The 18,957-nt window shown below is 38.4% G+C and overlaps 1 protein-coding gene across 2 annotated transcripts in view; it reads left to right on the forward strand.

Moving 5' to 3' along the window:
• The window catches only part of LOC113264059 (teneurin-2-like), a 361,632-nt gene that overhangs the window by 116,270 nt on the left and 226,405 nt on the right, over nt 1-18,957 (forward strand). Inside the window, exon 1 of one of the 2 annotated variants that reach the window (XM_044388565.2) lies at nt 9,095-9,153. The exons of the other annotated variant lie outside the window; for it this stretch is intronic. The gene's annotated coding sequence lies outside the window, so the exon portion shown is untranslated. Of the gene's footprint in view, nt 1-9,094; nt 9,154-18,957 lie in introns of those variants that run through there. 2 annotated transcript variants of the gene reach the window in all.

Raw genomic sequence — 18,957 nt, forward strand, 5'->3', positions numbered from 1 at the left:
TGAATTTATCACTATATTTGGTGAGAGCCTGGAATGAAAAGATGATTTTCCTGGTCCTTGCTCGTAGGAGAGATTGATCCATAGTCATCAAAGTATTGTACCTCTGGGCAGCGTTTCTTGGAAAAGTGCAATCAAGGGATTGCTCACTGACCCTGTGGATGATAAGAAATGCCTTCTGACATCTTTATAAGAGTAGAGAATGGTGAGGCCTCAGCTGAGTTTCAGAGAGTAATAAAAATATACAGGTGAAAGAGAGGAGGGAATAATGCATTGCCGCAGGCTATTGGTAAATGTCCAGTGATTAAAAAAATTAAAATGCTGCTGGTTTGATGGCGTATTGAAAGTTTTAAAAAATCATTCCAGATGGAGACTTCCTAGTTTATTTTTATATGTTATGACTTTTTTGAGGTATAATAGATTAGACCTTTTTAAGGGGGACAATTTGATGAGTTTTAACATATGTATGCTCCCATGAAACCATCACCATAAGCAATTCCCTTACACTCAAACTTTCGTTGTACCCCTTTATAATCCATCCCTACCTCCACCCTCATTCACGGGAAACCACTGTTCTGCTTTCTGTCACTGTATGTATATGTTTGCACTTTATAGAATTTCATATGAATGGAATCATTCATTGTATACTATTTTGGGGGATGTGTGATCTGGCTTGTTTCACTTGTGTGAGGAGATTGGCCCATGGTGTTGTGTGAATCAATAGGTCATCGTTTTTCATTGCTCTTAACAATGCTCACAGGAGAAATGAAACAGGAAGCTACATCACTGGTCACTATCCAAAATCTAACACCAATTTTTTTCAACATTTTATATAGTCTGCTGAGAGTGAATCACAAAATTCCTCTAAAATTGATCATTTGAAATGGTTTGATTAAGCATTATGCTATTTGCGTGGGTCACCTGGAAGGAACCCGAGTGAATTCACTGCAGGTTGATTTTCTTATCCTTTTAAGTCAGGAAGCCAAAGCTAATCCGCAGGTGGGGAAAGTCCTTGTAAACCTCAGCTGCTGTGATTTAAATTAGCTAAGTCAGTGCATTTCTTAGGGGCAAATGAATTTCCTTACAATATGAAATATTCTTGGAATTTATTGGAGAAGGTGTGTTAAATCTAAATTTAAACATTTATAATTTCAGCAAGCGTTTCATGGGCTTCTGATATGTGCCAGGCATTGGGTTTGGTGACAGAGTAACAGAGATGACAAATAGATGGCCCCCGACCTGGAGAGACTTCTAGTGTAATAAGGGTACATGGTTAGAAAAGTGTATATATTAATTCACAAACAACTATCTGTTGAGCATCTATTCAATGCCAAGCCCTAAGTCCCACTCTGTGGGAACAGACACCTCCCTTCAGTCACAAAGCTTGCTCTCTAGTGTGACAACTGATAAATAATTAAGCTCATAAGTGAGCAGGATTAATTTAGATCATAGAAATTGTTTGATGGAAATAAACAGGGTGACATTTTTCTAGAAAGAAATCATGAACCATTTTGCTGTGGAGCAGGGCAGGAAGCACAGAATTGCAAGCACAGAGATTGAAATGGGCAGGGCTTTCCTGGTAAACAGGACCCAGAGAAGGAGAATTTGGCTGGGAAGAGTGAACGGGTGAAGGGGGACTTGAGGTAGAAAAGTTAGGCAGGGGAAGAACCTGTATGGATTTAGCAGCTCTGAGCACGATTTGGGTGGTTGTTTTTTTATTTTATTGAGGGAGCTAGGGAGCCCCTGGAGGAATTTAAAAGAGAGTACCTCACTTTTCCCCCTATCTTTTAATTGTTATTTCACAAGTGACTTCAAGGTAACCCAATAAAATCAATCAAATTCATACAATAAAATTAACAGATCTTATGTGTTCAGATTGAATTTTGACAGTTGTACACAACTTTTTCGATAACCACCATCCAAACCAAGATACAAGACATTTCAATTCCAGGGAAGTTGGAATTTGTTACCTCGTTGCCTTTTCTGACTTGCTTTTAAAAAGATCAGTGTCGAGAACTTTGGTATGGGTTCATTACCTCCATGTTGTCGCCTGACTAGCATTCTCACTTTCCTCTCCATGATCATAATGCTTTTCAAGGGTCACCGTTCTTTTTCTGTCTTTCGTTTCCTTTTCCTTTTTCTTTTTTTTTCTGGCCACAGTGGGCCACAGGCCCTCAACTCTGATCACTCTCTTTCAGACATTCTTAGGTGCTTTATTTTCAGGGTCACTTCCTAGTAAGATTTTAGTCTCTACCTGACCAAACTCTATAAGCCTTACCAGCCTCTGCTCAAATCCTACCTTTTCATAAAGCCTGAAGCCTATCATTAATTCATTCCATACTGGTCCATGTTCAGAGAACATGGGTCCTGTTTCTCAGCTCTTCCATATTGAGTTTTTTATTTATCCTACCTAGGGGAAGAGTAAAGAGAAGGAGATGGCTACAATGAGAATGAATATAGTAAATAATTTAGAGAAAATAATAATGATAATAATATAGAGAGGAAAAGCAGGTAAATTCTCAGTGCAGCCTTAAAGGGAGAGTCTTATGCAACATGTGTAGACTTGGCCCAAACACACTGCAGTTTCTATTTCGCAAAACTGCTGAAACTGTTTGGGTTTTTTTCTTAATCTTGCACCATGAGTCGTTTTTGTCCGCAATCTAGTCAGCCAGTCATGAAAGCTTACACACTCCAGAGAACGCTGGATGCCTTTCTGCCGGGTTCAGACTTCACTGTCTACTGCCTTGTCATCCATCTAAATGCTAACTAATGCCTTTCTTCTAGAAAGTCCAACGCTCAAGGCATTGGCTTGTCAGTGGTGGGTGTTTGCCTGGGCTAGTCCCGTGGCCTGCTGGGGTAACGGATCAGCAGGATTTACTTATCTTAAAAATGATTTGATCTAGTATGTCTGTGTGGGTTCAGGTGTTAAAACTTCAGGGTGCTATTTACAAAGAATTGCAGAGAAACCAAGGGCAAATGGGGCCTTGGCCAAGATTCTCCTCTTTATTAATGCTGCCATCACAAATATTTAATTGGCATCAAGGTAAATATTCAAAGGTTAATGTAGCATGCTGTTAATGGATAATGAAGGCGTGCAGTCCTTACTTTGCTTACTGCGTCACTTTGCTCTTGGAATGTAATTACCAGTGTAGGGATAGTTAGATGTGGGAGCAGTGTATCATCTTTTGGCATTCACCTACAAGTAGCATACGCAAGAAATGGTGGTTATTATGATCCATTTCATGTATTTTGATGCATTAGTCACAGTCCGTTGTTTGCATTTCTGCATGTTTAAGATCCAACATCAGTGAATTAGATAGTGCTTTTTGGCAGCGAGACAACAATGCTGAAGATTTATACATTTACTTTAAAGTGGAGTTGAATTTATTTTTAATGCAATTCCCACCTTTTGCATTGCAGGGCAGAGGTGGGGGGTGGGGAAAGGCCTTTCTAAAAGTTCTTTTTCGTGGCATGTATTTTTATTTTTCATGTTTCTCACGTAACAAATTTAGAGAATAGCCTGGTGCATAATAAGTGGTCAATAAATGTAGCCCATGACTACTCCTATTTTCTTGCTTTACTAGGTGATTCCCCCCCCCCTTCTTTTGAGAGCCTTTGTGCAAATTTGTTGTAATTTTCGTTAGTGTTATGGTTGCAGTGACAACTTTTGATTGATGTTACTTATCATAAAAGTATCATGCCAAGATTTTCCCCTTTTAGAAAATTCTCTTAGTCTTAGAATTCTATACCATTATATTACTTTTATATGATCATGATCTGGGAAATGAATACAGGGTTAACTTATGCTATTTCTGCATGAATGTATTATTTTTTAAAACACTTAACAACAATCATGATCAGCAATGTGTGGAAGTAGGACTGTTTGATCTGATGAACCCTAGAACATCTAAGTGCAAGTCGCACAAATGACACGTTAACAGCGGAGAATGGTTATGACCATGCAATTCTCCTTCCTTTGCTTTCTGTTTTCCACTTCTGTGTTGATAGTGAAAGAGAGCTGGTTTTGAATGGTCAGTAAGTCTTCGCTATGCCTCTTTAAACTTAATATTTATAAGACAGCATTGAAATTTGAAAGTGGAGGTTGCACGTTCGGGCCATATACCCTGGCAGAACCTCAGCTGGGGCTCCTGGTTCCATTGATTACTCCAGCCTTGCTCTCATCTCTCTCGGAGCTTGTCATCCCTGTTGTTTCTGCCTGTTTTCTTATTAAAGAAGAGATTAGCAGCTGTTAAATGCATATTAGAACCCAACTGAGACTTTATTTGAGATGAAAACAGAGAACTTGAAAACATACTGAGCAAAGGGGAGCCCCTGAAGGAGGGCATGGTCAGTTTTAGAAGCATTTTGTCTAAAATAGATTGTTTCTAAGACCCAGTTGTCATGCTTGGGGAGGTTTCTCTATCAATATATATGAACCAAAGTGATGCAAATTAATTGAAAACAACACCGCCTTGGTAAGCATGACTTTTTTCATTCTGTATCAACTAAGCAAACTCGCTGGCATTAATTCTCTATCCGTATCTGTGTAGTCCCTGTGCATTAGCATCGCCAAGGATGCTTGTCCTATCCAGACCTCCAGGCCCGCACCAGCGTGTGCAAGTAGGACCCCTGCAGTCAGGGCCCAGAGCCCACAATCTGCTACCTGAGATGTTTTCTAAACTTTCTGTTGAGAGATTTCTTTGCCAAAAATATGTATCTTGTGACTTTATTAATATAAAACTGTTAAGAGTGTGGGATGCGGAGCCTGACCAGCGGGTTTTGTACCCCCTGCTTGCTGAGTGTGTGACCTTGTTCCAGTTACCTGGCCTCTCTCTTTCTTTTTTAATCTATAAATGGGAGATGCAATAGGACCATCATTTACAGTTGTTTGGGGGCTTGAGTGAGACAACCCTTGTGAGTCAGTTTGCACAGTGCTTGGCAAATATCTGGTGTACTGTTCAATGTTAATTATAATTGTTCCCATACTAGTCGAGGCGTTATTGTTTTATTAATAATAGTTAAAGTCACATTGTGGCTCACTTGTGACGGATTTGTGGGACACTAACAGAAGCTTCATCTTTTTTTGAAGCACAGACGTTTCAACCTTTGTAGCTCTCTCTCAAAAGGCACTTGAAAATATCAAAATAAAAGTGAATGAGTTTTCTGCAGTGGGCATTTCCTTTCAATGGCTCTCAGGAAAGACATTCTAGGATATACCTGTAGAAAGCTGCCTCAAGGGCAGGATGACCAGCGTGGAGTGAGCTCTGCTATATTGTTCGTTGGCCGAACCATCTGGCAGATCTCCCACACTTCATCTTCCAATGCCTTCACCTTTGAGGATGGCTCTGGCCAAAACCTGTGAGCAGCCTTCCACCCCCTCACACCTGCAGACTGAAGGCTGTCCGGTTCTGGCGATTTAAAATGTGCCCTTCACCTTTCCCCCTACAAAGATGGCCTCACGCTTTCATTGTGTTCGTTTTCAGCCAAGTTCCCACACACTGGGTTTTTGGCGATTAGAGGGGTTTAATTACAGCTATTAGACAGACAGTCTGAGCAAATGACAGTGTTTTTCCTCTGGTCATGTAGCAAACACTTGAAAGGGGGAAGGCACAGATGGAGATGGTGTATGAATGATTCCTACCGTTCACATGCCAGTGGCACCTGGGTGATGTGAGTTGGTGATGCCATTTCTCTTCTGATCCCAGGAGACCCCCTGTGCTCATTCAGAGCACACTGGCCACCGTGTGTCTCATTAACACAAGTTGGTTGTGACGGCCTCCAAAGACACCCTTTTTCTCTATTGTTCTCCTTCCTGGTAGACCACTTTGATTTTCCTTGAGGCCATGTTCTGGAGGACCGTGAGGGCCCACGAAATTGTTCTTGATAAATGCATTGAAGGCTCTGATCCTTCTGCTTTAATAGTTAAATATTTTCTCTTTTCTCCTTGTAAATAAAACATCTTTCTTTCTTGCCCTTTCTTTTGCTTCTGCCACATCATTTTAACATACCTAAGGCCTGAGAAGCAACTTCTCAATTTTTTTTTTTTTGGCAACAAAATAAGTTTTCCTTTAAAATTATAAAATGCTTCCCTTGTATATCTGTTATAAACAGCAATCCAGAGAATTAATTCAGGCTATTTTCAGACCTATTTCAAACATTTTGATGACTCAGAATCTGAATCAGAGCAAATAGAACGCGATCTAAATACTACAAGGTGACACAAATTCAACACGAGTAGGAAAGGATTAAAAAGGCAGTAATTGCAGTTATTCATCTTTAATTAGTTTATATTGAGAGAAGTAATGCTGCAGTTCTGGAGATAGATGTTTAGGTATCACTTGCATCATTTTTCAAATATATAGTCCTAAGGATATAAAAATAACTAAAATTTATGGACCCTGTAACCAAAATACAGAGGTTCTCTCTCCTTGCTTGAAGTTTTGAATGTCGTTGTTCTACAGTTAGTGAATTCAAGATTTAGCTTATGTCCCCACAATAATCAGCAGTGTTATAATTTATCTACCTTAACTCTAAGAACTTTTCTTGGCTTTGTTTGGTATATAGAAAGACTGGATGGTATAATCCCTGCCTTCAAGAAGACTAGTTCTGAAGAGAAACTAATAGGAAATTGAAACTAATGTGAAATTGTTTATTCAATAATTATTTATGGGATACCAACTGCATTCCAGGCAGGGTTCTCCTACTATTCATGTACGAGCAGAGTGTTGGAGAAGAAATGAGCTTTACACAAATATCACTTGGTGGGGGATTGTCTTTTCCAAAGACGAGGGCAGCAGTAATATCTCCCATCCCACATGATCTTCTGTGATGTGGCCTGACCCCTGCCTGTTCAAGACGTGGAGTATATTTCCCATTCCCACGATGGGGCTGGTCTTAGGGACGCACTTATAATCAATGGGTTTCTGAGGCTATGTCAGAAAAGGTCAGGCAACTTTTACCTGGGTCTTTTGGAATGCTTGCTTTCTAGACACTCCCTGTCAGGGAATGCCCTCTTGGAACCTGGCTACTATACTGGGAGACATGAGGCTACATGAAGGGGCCCTAGGTAGGTACTCTGACTGTAGCCTTTGGGTCTCCTCTACCTCACAATTAGACATAAATAGAGATAATTTCAGACCCCAGACTTATCAGTCTTCCCAATAGGGGTCCCAGACACTGTGGAACAGAGGGTGTCCAACCCCTGTGCCCTGCCCAAAATCTTGACTCACAGAATCTGATGTTTCACACCACTGAGGTTAATCTGCTCATGCCAATTTCTAATGATAGAGTATTGAGCAAAACAGAGATCGATAAAAGAGATGCCGATAATAATAATCAACTACTAAAGGTTGCTGCTTATTGTTGTGTGCCAGATTTGATCGGATGCTTATATAATCCTCACAGGGACTCTGAATTTGGCATTATTGCCCTTCCTCTTTTTCTAGATGATGGAACTAAGGCACAGGGAGGCGAAATAACACATTCATGTAGTAAGGGAAGGAAGTGGATGTGGAGCCTTTGTGCTTACCCGCTTGGATAGATGGTATATCTAAGGGCTAAATATGGTGCAGGCCAGCACTGGTGTGTGAGTTCAAAGACTGTGTCGTTCTGAGGTGGGGTGGTTTTAAACTTTGTGAGGTTTTGTGAGGAGATAAAATTTATACTGAGCCTGGTCAGGTGTGTAAGGTTAAGATAAGCTGAGTAGAAGAGGAGAGGCAGGCATTTAATGTGGAAGTAACCATGGGAACACAGAAGTGAGAAAAGAATTCATAAGTGCATAGATGAAGAATAAACAGGTAATAAGAGAAGCTGGGAAGAAGGATGGTACAGGGTGTTGATTGGCTTCTTTAGAGATGTAAGCATGTGGGGCATTTGACCTGGGTGGAACATGTCTAGATTCATACTTCAGTGGGAGCTTACTCTAGTAACCGTTCAGAGACGAGGCAAACCTGAAGAGGGTGGGCAACGAGAAGACAAAAGAACGGCTCAGATGCTATTTCATTAGTCCAAGTGAATAATAGGCAGGTGGCGATGGTAATAAAGATGAAGGGTAAATTTAGAGAAATTTCAAAGAAATCAATTGTATAGCTTAACAAATTGAATGTACGTGTTGAAAGAATAGGAAGTAGCAAAAATAGCTTCTAGGCAATGAGGTCAGAAGCGTCATAAAAGGATCTTTTACCTTCAAATATTGACAGAAGTAATTAATGCTACTGAAGGCCAGTGTTAAAGGCATTAATGTTAGAATTGCAAGACTCAAGTACTGCAAAGTTGAAAATTTTACACAATATCATAATATTTTGTGATTATATTGCCTTGTATCTAGAGGGCTCTTCACTTTCCTTTATGTGACCTGCAGCTGCGATATTTAACGCACTACAAGACTATGAGATCTGTAGGACAGGTGGTATCCTTGTACAGAGGCTGTAACCAAGTATGGTAGAGGTTAAATTATTGGTTCAAGACCCCGTGACAGATGAGACCTTATCTTGGGACCAGGTCCTTTGACTTACAGTCCACTGCTATTTCCATTTATAATATAAACTGCCTTTTTGAAAAGATTTTGGACTTGAGTAGGTGTTGTTGTATTTTTCTGAGATAGGGGCATGAATATTTCTCACTATTCTGTACTTGTGTAATATCTTGTGGTTTCTGACTTAGAAGATCAGCCTTATACAAGTGCTCCTTATGTAAGTGGACTTGGATTAGTGGGTAAGTGAAAGAGTGAGTAAGTTTTGAGGAGGTTTTGTGAGCTCATTCTGTCTGCAGATTAAGTTCAGAGACTTTAAAAAGCTGTAATTATCTAGTTTTCAAATTTTGGTTACTCAGAGCAAAAGCCCAGGAGACACTTTACTTCTTAACCCTTTATGTGCAGTCCTATTCGTTTCACATTCTAATTATATCTAGGATCTTTGCATTCTTGTTACTCATATTACTACTACTTTTGCTTATACCCTCTACGTGTTTCTTAGAGTAACTCAGCAGGCTTTGAATGCGTGCTCTCTTAACTTGGCACACCTGTGCTCTCCATTCTTTATGCAAATCTGACCTTGTTTGAATTATCAGTGGTTTTCCCAATATTTATATAAGATTTTCCAAGCTCCTAGACATAGAAGTCCCCACAAGGCCCTGTCAGCCTCTTCAGTGTCTTCTCTGGTAAGTCCCCCTCATACTTTACACCATGGAAATATTGGTAGAATGGTGGGTTTACACACACACACACACACACACACACACACCCCTTTCCTCTGTATTATAATGCATGTTTTTCCCTTCCTGTAATGCCATTCTTCATTCCGCTAGACAACTTCTGTTCAGTCTTTAACCTATTCATGTCAGCTTATGAAACATATCCTGCTTTCCTCCAGTTTAACCATGTTAATCCCTCCTGCATTTATACTTTGCGTGGACCCAGCACAAACTTCATATTGTTTGTATCAGCCTGTGTTGTAATTATTTATCTTCATGCCTATTCTGCCTTCTCGACTGCAAACCCTTGAAAGCAGGGACCGTGATTGTTGACCTCTGTATCCCTTGAAATTTTTACAGTGTGTGGCACGATATAGGTCCTCACGAAATGACTATTGACATGAAAAAAGGCTAAATGTTTTGGCAATAAAAGATTTTTGGCTGGAAAAGGTCATTACCATTGTGCCACAGCTATGGATTGATTAAACACCTATTTTCATAAAGCACTGTGCTGAGTGCTTCTTAGAACAAATTATACAGATCTGCTTCTTGACCTCTAAGAACATATTTATAATTTAATACGTGTATCAGGTATGAGGGCAAATATGAAAAGGAAGACAATAATTGAATTATCAACATTAAACAGATATACAAATAGGTTAGATTAAATATTTACTTTGTATGTGTGTTACCTTCTAAAGGGCAATTGCATTTTAGCAGCTGGTGAGTGTATGCAGACAATTTGAGTTTTATGTTTAGACAAAAGGAACCTATCGTAACGGTTACAATGTAAACTGAATTTCGAGGTTTCTATGGCGAAGATGGACATTAATATTCCTTCTGAGGTTAATTTACATTATGTTGAACGAAGAAGTCATATACTTAGGATAGAATCCCAATCTAGACACCCCTGACCAATTTAGAGCAAATGGAGCTTATCTGTAGAACTCCACCATTTAAAAAAAAATATGGATTCTAAAAAGTATGTGTTTTTCATCAAAGGCAGGAAATAGGGTATTTGACAACATGCATTTGTCTACTGAATGTGATGGAATATGTGATGAAATATGTTTTGTCAATAAAATAAATTGCCAAACAAAATGTAATCCTTTCTGCAAATGCATTTAGTCTCCAAAATAAAACAAGCTACTTCCACAAAGCACATTTTTTCCTTTGAATTCTTTTAGATCTGCTGCCTATCAAAAACTATGGAGAAAATGTGTTTTACAGACATTGTATTTCCAGGTATATAGATATAATAAATTTAATTAGGGAAAAAAGTAACCTCAGTAGTGGAGGGTCAGTAAATGTTTGTAACACGTTGATGTAGTTTGAATGAATCCATAAGTTTTGGCTAAAGAGACGGAGTCCTCATCCCAGTGTTGGCTATATTCTTGAGGATGTTCAAGTGATACCCTGATGTTCCTTAAGCATATTCATAACACTTTTATTGTATCATGTTATCACCACATCACTTAAAGAGTTAATTACATGGCTAATTAGGTTCTTTTTGTTTCATTCTCCTCCTGCTCTGTGAATTGGTACTTTGCCCCAAGCCTCCTGAGGGATCTTAACTTACATAATTAATTAATACAGTTTAACCCTTCAAATGTGACTCTAACACCTCACCTAGTGGAACGTAATTTTAAATCTCTGTTTAACAGCCTGTGGTGCTATACGGTGGACAAGTTCAAGTCAAGTAATTAAGTGTTGTTAAGTTCGGACAAAATACAATGTTTAGAAGTGATCAAAGGATTAGTAGGTGTTGAGGCAGCTTGGAGGAGAGGGGAGTATTATAGATGGTGATGAGGTGAACAGGAAGGTTTTCTTTTTCTCTTATTTCTTGTTTTTTTTTTTCTTTGTTTTTTAAGAATACACTTACTTACTCATGGTATCTGCTTAATCTTTAAGGATCGAATGAGATAATGTCCATAAAGCTCTTGGCTCTATGCCTGGCACTATTGCTATATTGATAGTTTTTCAGTATTAAATAAACATCGTTCGAACTGTTCTTTTTTTCTCAGTAGGGCTCCTTTATTTCCATTTTATGGAAAAGTAAACTAAGTTTCAGAAGATCGTAGAGTAATGGACTGAAAAGAGGGACCCATCTCTGCTGCTGGGTGAGAGGGACTGTCTTAGAGAGCCGATGACCTTTGAATTCTATCCTGAAAAGTAAGAAAATAAAAAGGCAGGAACTACATGGAAATGATGAATGTAGGTGGCATATTGACTGTATTGACAATAATCTGTATTGCTAGGGAGAGGGCTTAATTTACTGAGACATGGGGCTAGAACAGTAATTTGGAGTTACAAATACCTAACGTGATAAGGAATTTTGACTTAATTCTAGGGGTACAGAGAAGCTACTGAAAATGTTTGAAGTAGGTGGCTGACATGACTCAACTTATATTCTAGAAAATTAGCTTTAGGGGTGTGAAAAGGGATTAGAGCAGGAAGAATCCAGTGGGCAGGGAGTGTGTTGGTGTATCAGAGCATGTACTCCAGGGGAGAGACAGTGAAAGCCCAACTGGGGCTGTGGCAATAGAGATGAAGAACGTGGGAGAGCAATTTAAGAGACATTTCTCAGGTCTAATCCATGAGAGGACATGTGTTGTAGGCAGGGTATGGAAGAATTTGGGAATAACTGCAAAGCTGCATGGGAGTTAAAGCCTCTGATAAAGGTAGAGAACACAAACAGAAGAAGTTGATGTTGGTGAAACAGATACATTTGGTTTTGAGTATAAGGGGCATTGTCTGCAGGATCAGTAAACAGATGTGTCGTAAATGTGAATCCTGTGTCTGGGAGAGAAGCTGGAAGGGGGAATAAAGATTTGGAGGGTTATTGTATTTGTTTTTGATATGGCTCTGATATATGAATGAAATGCCTTTATGAGAATTTCATTTAATATTCAAAGTAATGAAAAAAATAAGGTAACATGTTAAAGATTTAAAAAAAATAATGTATTGAATGAAAGTTAAATATGAAGGCTTAACTCTCTGGTGTTCCTCTCGGTTTTCCTAGGTAATAATTCTTGAGACTGTTCCAGGCTCGAGCTTAAGCTATTCATGAATTACCACAGTTAATTCAAAAAACTTGAAGAAAACTGGAGGAATAGGTATCAGTATTCATCTTTCCCTGTGAGAAACCAAGGCTGGAAAGATGAAATTAAGTGCCCACTGTAGAACAAGAATCTAATCCTTGTTTATCTCCACCCCCGTCCTTGTGAACCACACCCATATGGAAACATTCAGGTCTCATTTATCTTAAAGGCATCCAGTTCTTTTTGGTGACTCTTGTTGCGCTTTCATGGATAACCTAACCTCTTTGATGTGAAATTACTCACAACTACCCAGCAGAGGACTTTTCACCCTCATCCTTCCCTTTCTCTTCAGTTTTTTAGCACCCCTTCTGGATATCATGAGACCCATCATTCTCTCTACCTTCAGTGTAGATGTTGGTACACATTATTTTTCTGTACTTGCCTGTAGGCATTTTGAATGCAAGCGTAATCTTCGCCTTTCCCACAGTAGCCAGCACAGGGCCTTACATTGTGCTAAATGCTCTACTCACATTGCCTCATTTGTAATCCAATGAAGTTATGCTGTATCTCCACTTCTAGAGGAGAAATATGTCGATCAATCAGAAACATGCCCAAGGACTGGCAGAATTGAATCATGGATGAGGATATGAACATCTGTCTAAGCAAGAAGAGCGCTTGGTGACTAGTGCCTTGCACATAGTAGGTTTTCATCTTTGTGAGAGCAAATGAATAAAAGCAGTTTCCATAGGCAAGACTTTGGGGACATGAGCATAGTTCCATTATACTGTAGTTTTTTTTAATTATTAATATTATTAAATCAGTGCCCATGGTAATAGGATTCCGCCTAATATGCCTCATTTCAGAGAAGGCTTGAATAAAGGAGCTCCGTAATAATGCCAAAAAAAAAAAAAAAGTCAGTCTTCTAGAGTATCTGAAAGGCACACGTTTGTTACTTAATCTCACCAATCCAAATAATGAACAGGGGAGTCCACAACAGAATTACAGAGATTGTTCCAAAGCTTAGTAGCTAATTTGATTTTGTACGGAATGTTAAGAAAGGGTTTTAAAGAATTTTTAATGAAAAGGCAATTAACGTTGAAACCTTCATTAATGGATAGTTGAGAGGAAAAACTGGACTTCTTGCTGAGTTTTTGACTTTTTAACTAATAGCAAAAGTTTATGGTATTTTTACTGTATATTAGAAAATGGTAAAGCACTATCTATTTAATGCAGCTAAACCTTATGGGCAAATAGAACACTTTTTAAAGACTTTTAATTTTTTTTTTTAAGTAGAGAGGACAGAACCCCCAAGAACTAATTATAACTGAGCAGCTCTCATTTGATAAAATGGATGCAGAGTAATGAAATGTTCACCAAGAAACAGTAATTTTGACTCAGCTTAAAAGATTCTTGAAACTCTTATTTGTTCCCCCATATTAGCGTTCACTGACCAATGTTGCATACAGTAGAAAATGGACATTTTATAAGAAAACTATAAAGAGCAGTCCTGAGCATCAAACAATAACAAAACAGATATTGCTTATGAATGTTGGTTTGCCTGAATCCAAGTCCTCTTAACTCTTTAAATAGAATTAATTTCTCACTTCTACCCTAATGATTAAAGTAAATAGAACAGCCATTCTTTGGTTTTTCAATATTTAACTTTAGTAGCACCATTTCCCAAACTTTGCCCTAGATATGCTAATGACTGTCATGTTCCCCACCCCCTACCACATGTGTGGTCCATAGGGCCTTAGAGTAATGGAAATGAAGACAGAAGTCTTTTGGCTGGCAGATTATTAGAGTTTTATTGGCCATATGATATACCCTCATTCATGGAGTTAGGAAAAAAAAAATTGTCCCTGGTCTTTCAGAACAGTTTATTTTTTTTAATTTTTTTAAAGATTTTATTTATTTATTTTACAGAGAGAGAGGGAACACAAGCAGGGGGAGTGGGAGAGGAAGAAGCAGGCTCCCAGTGGAGGAGCCTGACGTGGGGCTCGATCCCATAACGCCAGGATCATGCCCTGAGCCGAAGGCAGACGCTTAATGACTGAGCCACCCAGGCGCCCCTCAGAACAGTTTAAATAAAGAATTTTTATAAACTCCAGACTTAGAATAATAACTTTCTAACTTGTCTCCCACCAATTTCTTTTACCTTACCTGGATAACTAACCATTATATAGCAAGACCAGAGGGTAGGGTGGGGTGAAGTGGCTTAAGGCCCCCAAAGGAGATGTAGTTTGTTACCCAGCCTTTGACCTGTGGCTAGTATTTTTATATGTCATATTGCCCACCACTGAATCTGGTGACAAATCTCAAACATCCTAAATTTTAGAGTTGATATGTCACAAAAAGTAAACCAGTCTTTCTTGGCCTTTTTCATCTCTGACTGTGTTTCCTGGGGAGTGGTAATGTAGAGGGACTGGAGGCATGTTCTTTGAACCAAAACAGTCTAATTTCATTTGTTCACAATAAAGAGATAAAACAAGAGGTATGTGCCTAACCAATCAGAGCCATCCCATCTTGAGAGGATCCATAGTAGGAAATGAAGAAAAAAATTGATGTTTGAAAAGTACCTCCTCCCTCTGAGTTCACTGCTCATTCTTTATCAATTCTAGAGCTTATTTAATTGAATTATGTTATAACCCAATATGCATGTTTTTGACATTCAACATATCTATTTCTTTTTTTTTTTAAGATTTATTTTTTATTTATTTATTTGAGAGAGAGAGAGAGAGCACCGAGCAGGGAGGAGGAACAGAGAGAGAGGGAGAAGCAGATTTCCCCCTGAGCAGGGAGCCCAATGCGGGGCTCGATCCCAGGACCCTGAGATCATGACCTGAGCTGAAGGCAGATGCTTAACCCACCCAGGCACCCTATAACATATCTATTTGTAGATTATCTGGTTAATTGATTGGTCAGTTAAGTACATCAAATCCATGAATTTTCCAGAATAAATTGGAAGTAAGAAGCTCTGTGGGTTCCACCTGTGCTACTTAGCAGCTTTATTACCTTGGGCGTTCTTTAATATATTTTTCTTTCACTTGGGGTCTTCATTTTCTAAATCTAGGTTCTAATGAGTTAAAACTATACTGTCTTTTTTGAATCTAACCAAAGCAGTTTTGGAGGCTCAGAAAAAGACAAGGGATCTCTACTCACTGAAAAATTTGTATTCAAACATTTTTCATACACCTATTTTCCTGTGTTTGAGAATTTGTACTTCAGTTTATTGTAAGAAAGAGAAAGATGGCAGAAAAGACAAAAATGCGGCAGGAAAATGCATTCTTTCCTTTGATTGGTTGTTTTGCCCTAGTGTAGATTCTTCTCCATTCTTTCTCTCATATTCTCATTCTCTCTCTCTCTCTCTCAAAAGAAAAGGAGTAATTCCTTGAATAGCCTTCTTTGAGGAGACGCAAACAAAGAATTTTGGCTCGCAAAAAATTGCTAAACTTATGTTTTCAAAGAATGTTTTAAATGTATTTTATTATTTTAAATAATTTGGCAGGAATGTTTCAACAAACATCCCCCTCCTATTTTGGTTTATTTATATGTACTGTTCTCACTTACGAACAATATTACTAATTTATGTGCTGTTGTTCTCCGATAATCCAGAAGAAGAAAGTATTACACATTGGACCTTGGGCAAGGTATCAGTGATGTTGGTTTTAACTATTGATGAGTATAAGTAGTTGCATGATAATCTGTACCAAGGAATACTCTTCTCTTTCTAGATACAATTATTATTATTAATATAAAAATCCAGCATATTCATTAACTTGCAAAGAGCAAAAAGAAACCAAAGTAACATCTGATGTTGTCAACTAACTCAAAGTGTTATGGGGAGGAAGGGCTTACTAAACTAAGAAAACCAGTAGGAGTTCATAGCCATTTTCTATGGATAAGAGATTACCCAAGTCCTTGATCTAGGCTCAGGTTATCATCTATCCTATTTTGCTGTCTACATTTACTGTTTGTATTAACGTATATATCCAGTCTGCACTCCAAACAACAAATGTAGATTCGGGCACTTTAGTTTCTTTCTTAAGTCACAGAATTCATAAAACACAGGCATTTTGAGTGAACCTTAATGGTCAAATATAATCTATTTAAGTGGACGAGGTGTGATACTTTTATGAGACTGTTTTATACACTCGTACAATATAATTACTGAATTAACTTGTCTGTATCATGTCCTTTATTATTGTTTTCATTCCCTTTTACCATAGCCTTATCCAAATTACTAATGTAAGTAATGTGTCCCTTTATTTCTGCATTAGATTTATTAATTTGTTCACTTGGCCATATGTTTGGATGCCTTGACATGAACTGGATATCAATTCCCTTGTCACTTTTTTCTTTACTCTGCCATATTGTAAGTTGACACCAAAATACACACTGCAAAATGTATGTTAGGCTGGGACATTAAAATGATTGACAGTGAACTTACAGGGCAAGGAGGAGGCTAATCCATATATGACACACAGAAGCTGTTTTCCTGGCAACAACTTCATCATTGTTTCTAAACATGAGAGATGAGCCAATGTACCTAAAAAATCATTCAGGTAAACAGCAAAGAATTTTGCTTGGCAGGGCATGAATACCATGGTCTTTCTCCTTCTCACTTCACTGTGGTAAATGGGAATAGATTGTTCCCACTTAGATTAATAGCTGTTTTAACTCAATAAAAGATGTGTAAATCGTTGGCAGTTTCCTATTGAGTCATATTCAGTCCTTTTATATGTCTGTAATAACATCTCCGAGTAGTGAAGATATAAGTCAGGCCCTTGGGAAAAAAATGTCCGTGTACATTCGGAATGTAGGCTAGATGTGTAGACACATTTTGGGGGGCTAATAAATTGTTTTGAGAACGAGCTGAAATCTGATGATAGCTTCTATCAAGTTTTTCGGTCCAGTATCTCATAGTATTCAATAGTTCACATTACATGAGGGAAAGAGAAAATAGGAGACTACGTTGGTTCAAAAAATTATATGAGGCCTAAGAAAAGACTGTTCCCAGATGGAATTCACTGAAGACTCTGTTTCTGTGCATTTTCATTATAATTAATTCTTTAATATTGCCAGTTGAATCTCACGCATTGAAAATGTTCCAATCTATACAATCTGGCATCATGCTGCTCTTCTGAAATTCCAGGGAGCTTTCCTAAGGGAAGATTGGGAAATTCACAGTATGAATGGAGCAATTAGAGCAGAGGTGTGGCATCAAGAGATATGGGCCAAACTGATATAACATCATGACAATGGCCTCTTTCCAAATGCACCATAGTCAAATTAGCACATGGTTATTAGAGTAGAAGAAAGAGCGAGAGATGCTGCTCTTTGGAAAACAGTATAAATTCTAAAATTTTTAATTCCATGATCTCCACATCCTATCCTGAAAGAGATGTGCATCTTAGGGGTTGGAAGCAGCATTAGATGAGTTGTCAAAATACGCAGTTTCGGGCAGGGATGCATGAGAGTCAAAGAGAGCGGGGAAATAAGGAGCGAGACAAGCCATTGCCTGGAAGATGACTTATTGACCAGGGACCTTCAGGCTTAACTGGGATGGAGAATTAGCAAAGATGGGAACTTAATGGCATATAACCCAATTTGGGGGGAGAAGAAAAGTGTGAAGTAAAGAGGGGCTCAGATACGCAGGCAGTGGCAAAGCCAGGGTCCATTATTTCATGTCTATCTCTAGGATTGCCCCCAAGGTTTATAGTATTCACCCTTTTAAGAAGTTAAATACATACGAGGTGTCAGCTTCCTTAAATCTTATGTAAAATTCATGTAATCTTTTATCTTACCTATGACATTTTAATTGTAAAAGTAATACATACTCATTGTCGAAAACTTATAAAACTTTTAAAAGAATTTTCTTTTCCTCCCCCTCCAAAGACAACCATGATTAACTGTCTTATCCTTGGTCCTGGAAAACTGGGAATGAGTGCAAAGATGGTGGGAATAAAACTCATAGACAGCTATCCAGTTTTATTTACAAGTTTTTGAGACCTGGATAAGGTTCTGAAAATCAGTATAGAGAAAGGCTACATCTGAGCAAGCTTGTATCCCCATTCTGCTCCTCAGAGGGATGTGGCCAGAGGCATGATTAAGACCTGTATCCTTTGTTAGGCCCAAACAAATGGTCCACAATCTTTAAATATCATGACTCTCCCCCTCCCTCAACCACCGCTGAAAGAGCCGCATCAGTTCCCGGAAAGACCATTTTGTTTATTTCCCATTTCTGCCAAACTTTTTAATTCTATCTATTTACCTATCCATCTATCCATCCATCCATATTGACAAGATCAAACTACTAGCGTATATGCGGTAATAGACTCTGCCCTTTCCGTTCATTTACTACTTAGAGTATTTCCCATGTCAGTATGGGAAAACTCTTCAGAAACATGATTTTAAATTAGGAGCTTAATTTTACAAAGGCAGAGGTAGACCCAATTAGATTTTTATTTACTTGGGAACAATTAGGATTTAATTTAGAAAATTCCTATATTTAAAAACTCAGTTGCCAAGTTGTGAGGACTAAATTTACTGAACTTTCTACTTGTATTGTCAGGAAAATAATTACTAATGTCTGCTAGAGAAGACATCTGTTAAAATTGACTGTGATTGTGAGAGTTTGCCTCTACAAGGAAGGAACACCTATGCAGAGGTTTTGCTTACATAAGTTAGAATTCTTCATGAAAAAAATCCCACATCTAAATGTTTCTAA

Source organism: Ursus arctos, unplaced genomic scaffold, assembly GCF_023065955.2.
Source record: "Ursus arctos isolate Adak ecotype North America unplaced genomic scaffold, UrsArc2.0 scaffold_15, whole genome shotgun sequence".
Taxonomy (NCBI): Eukaryota; Metazoa; Chordata; class Mammalia; order Carnivora; family Ursidae; genus Ursus; species Ursus arctos.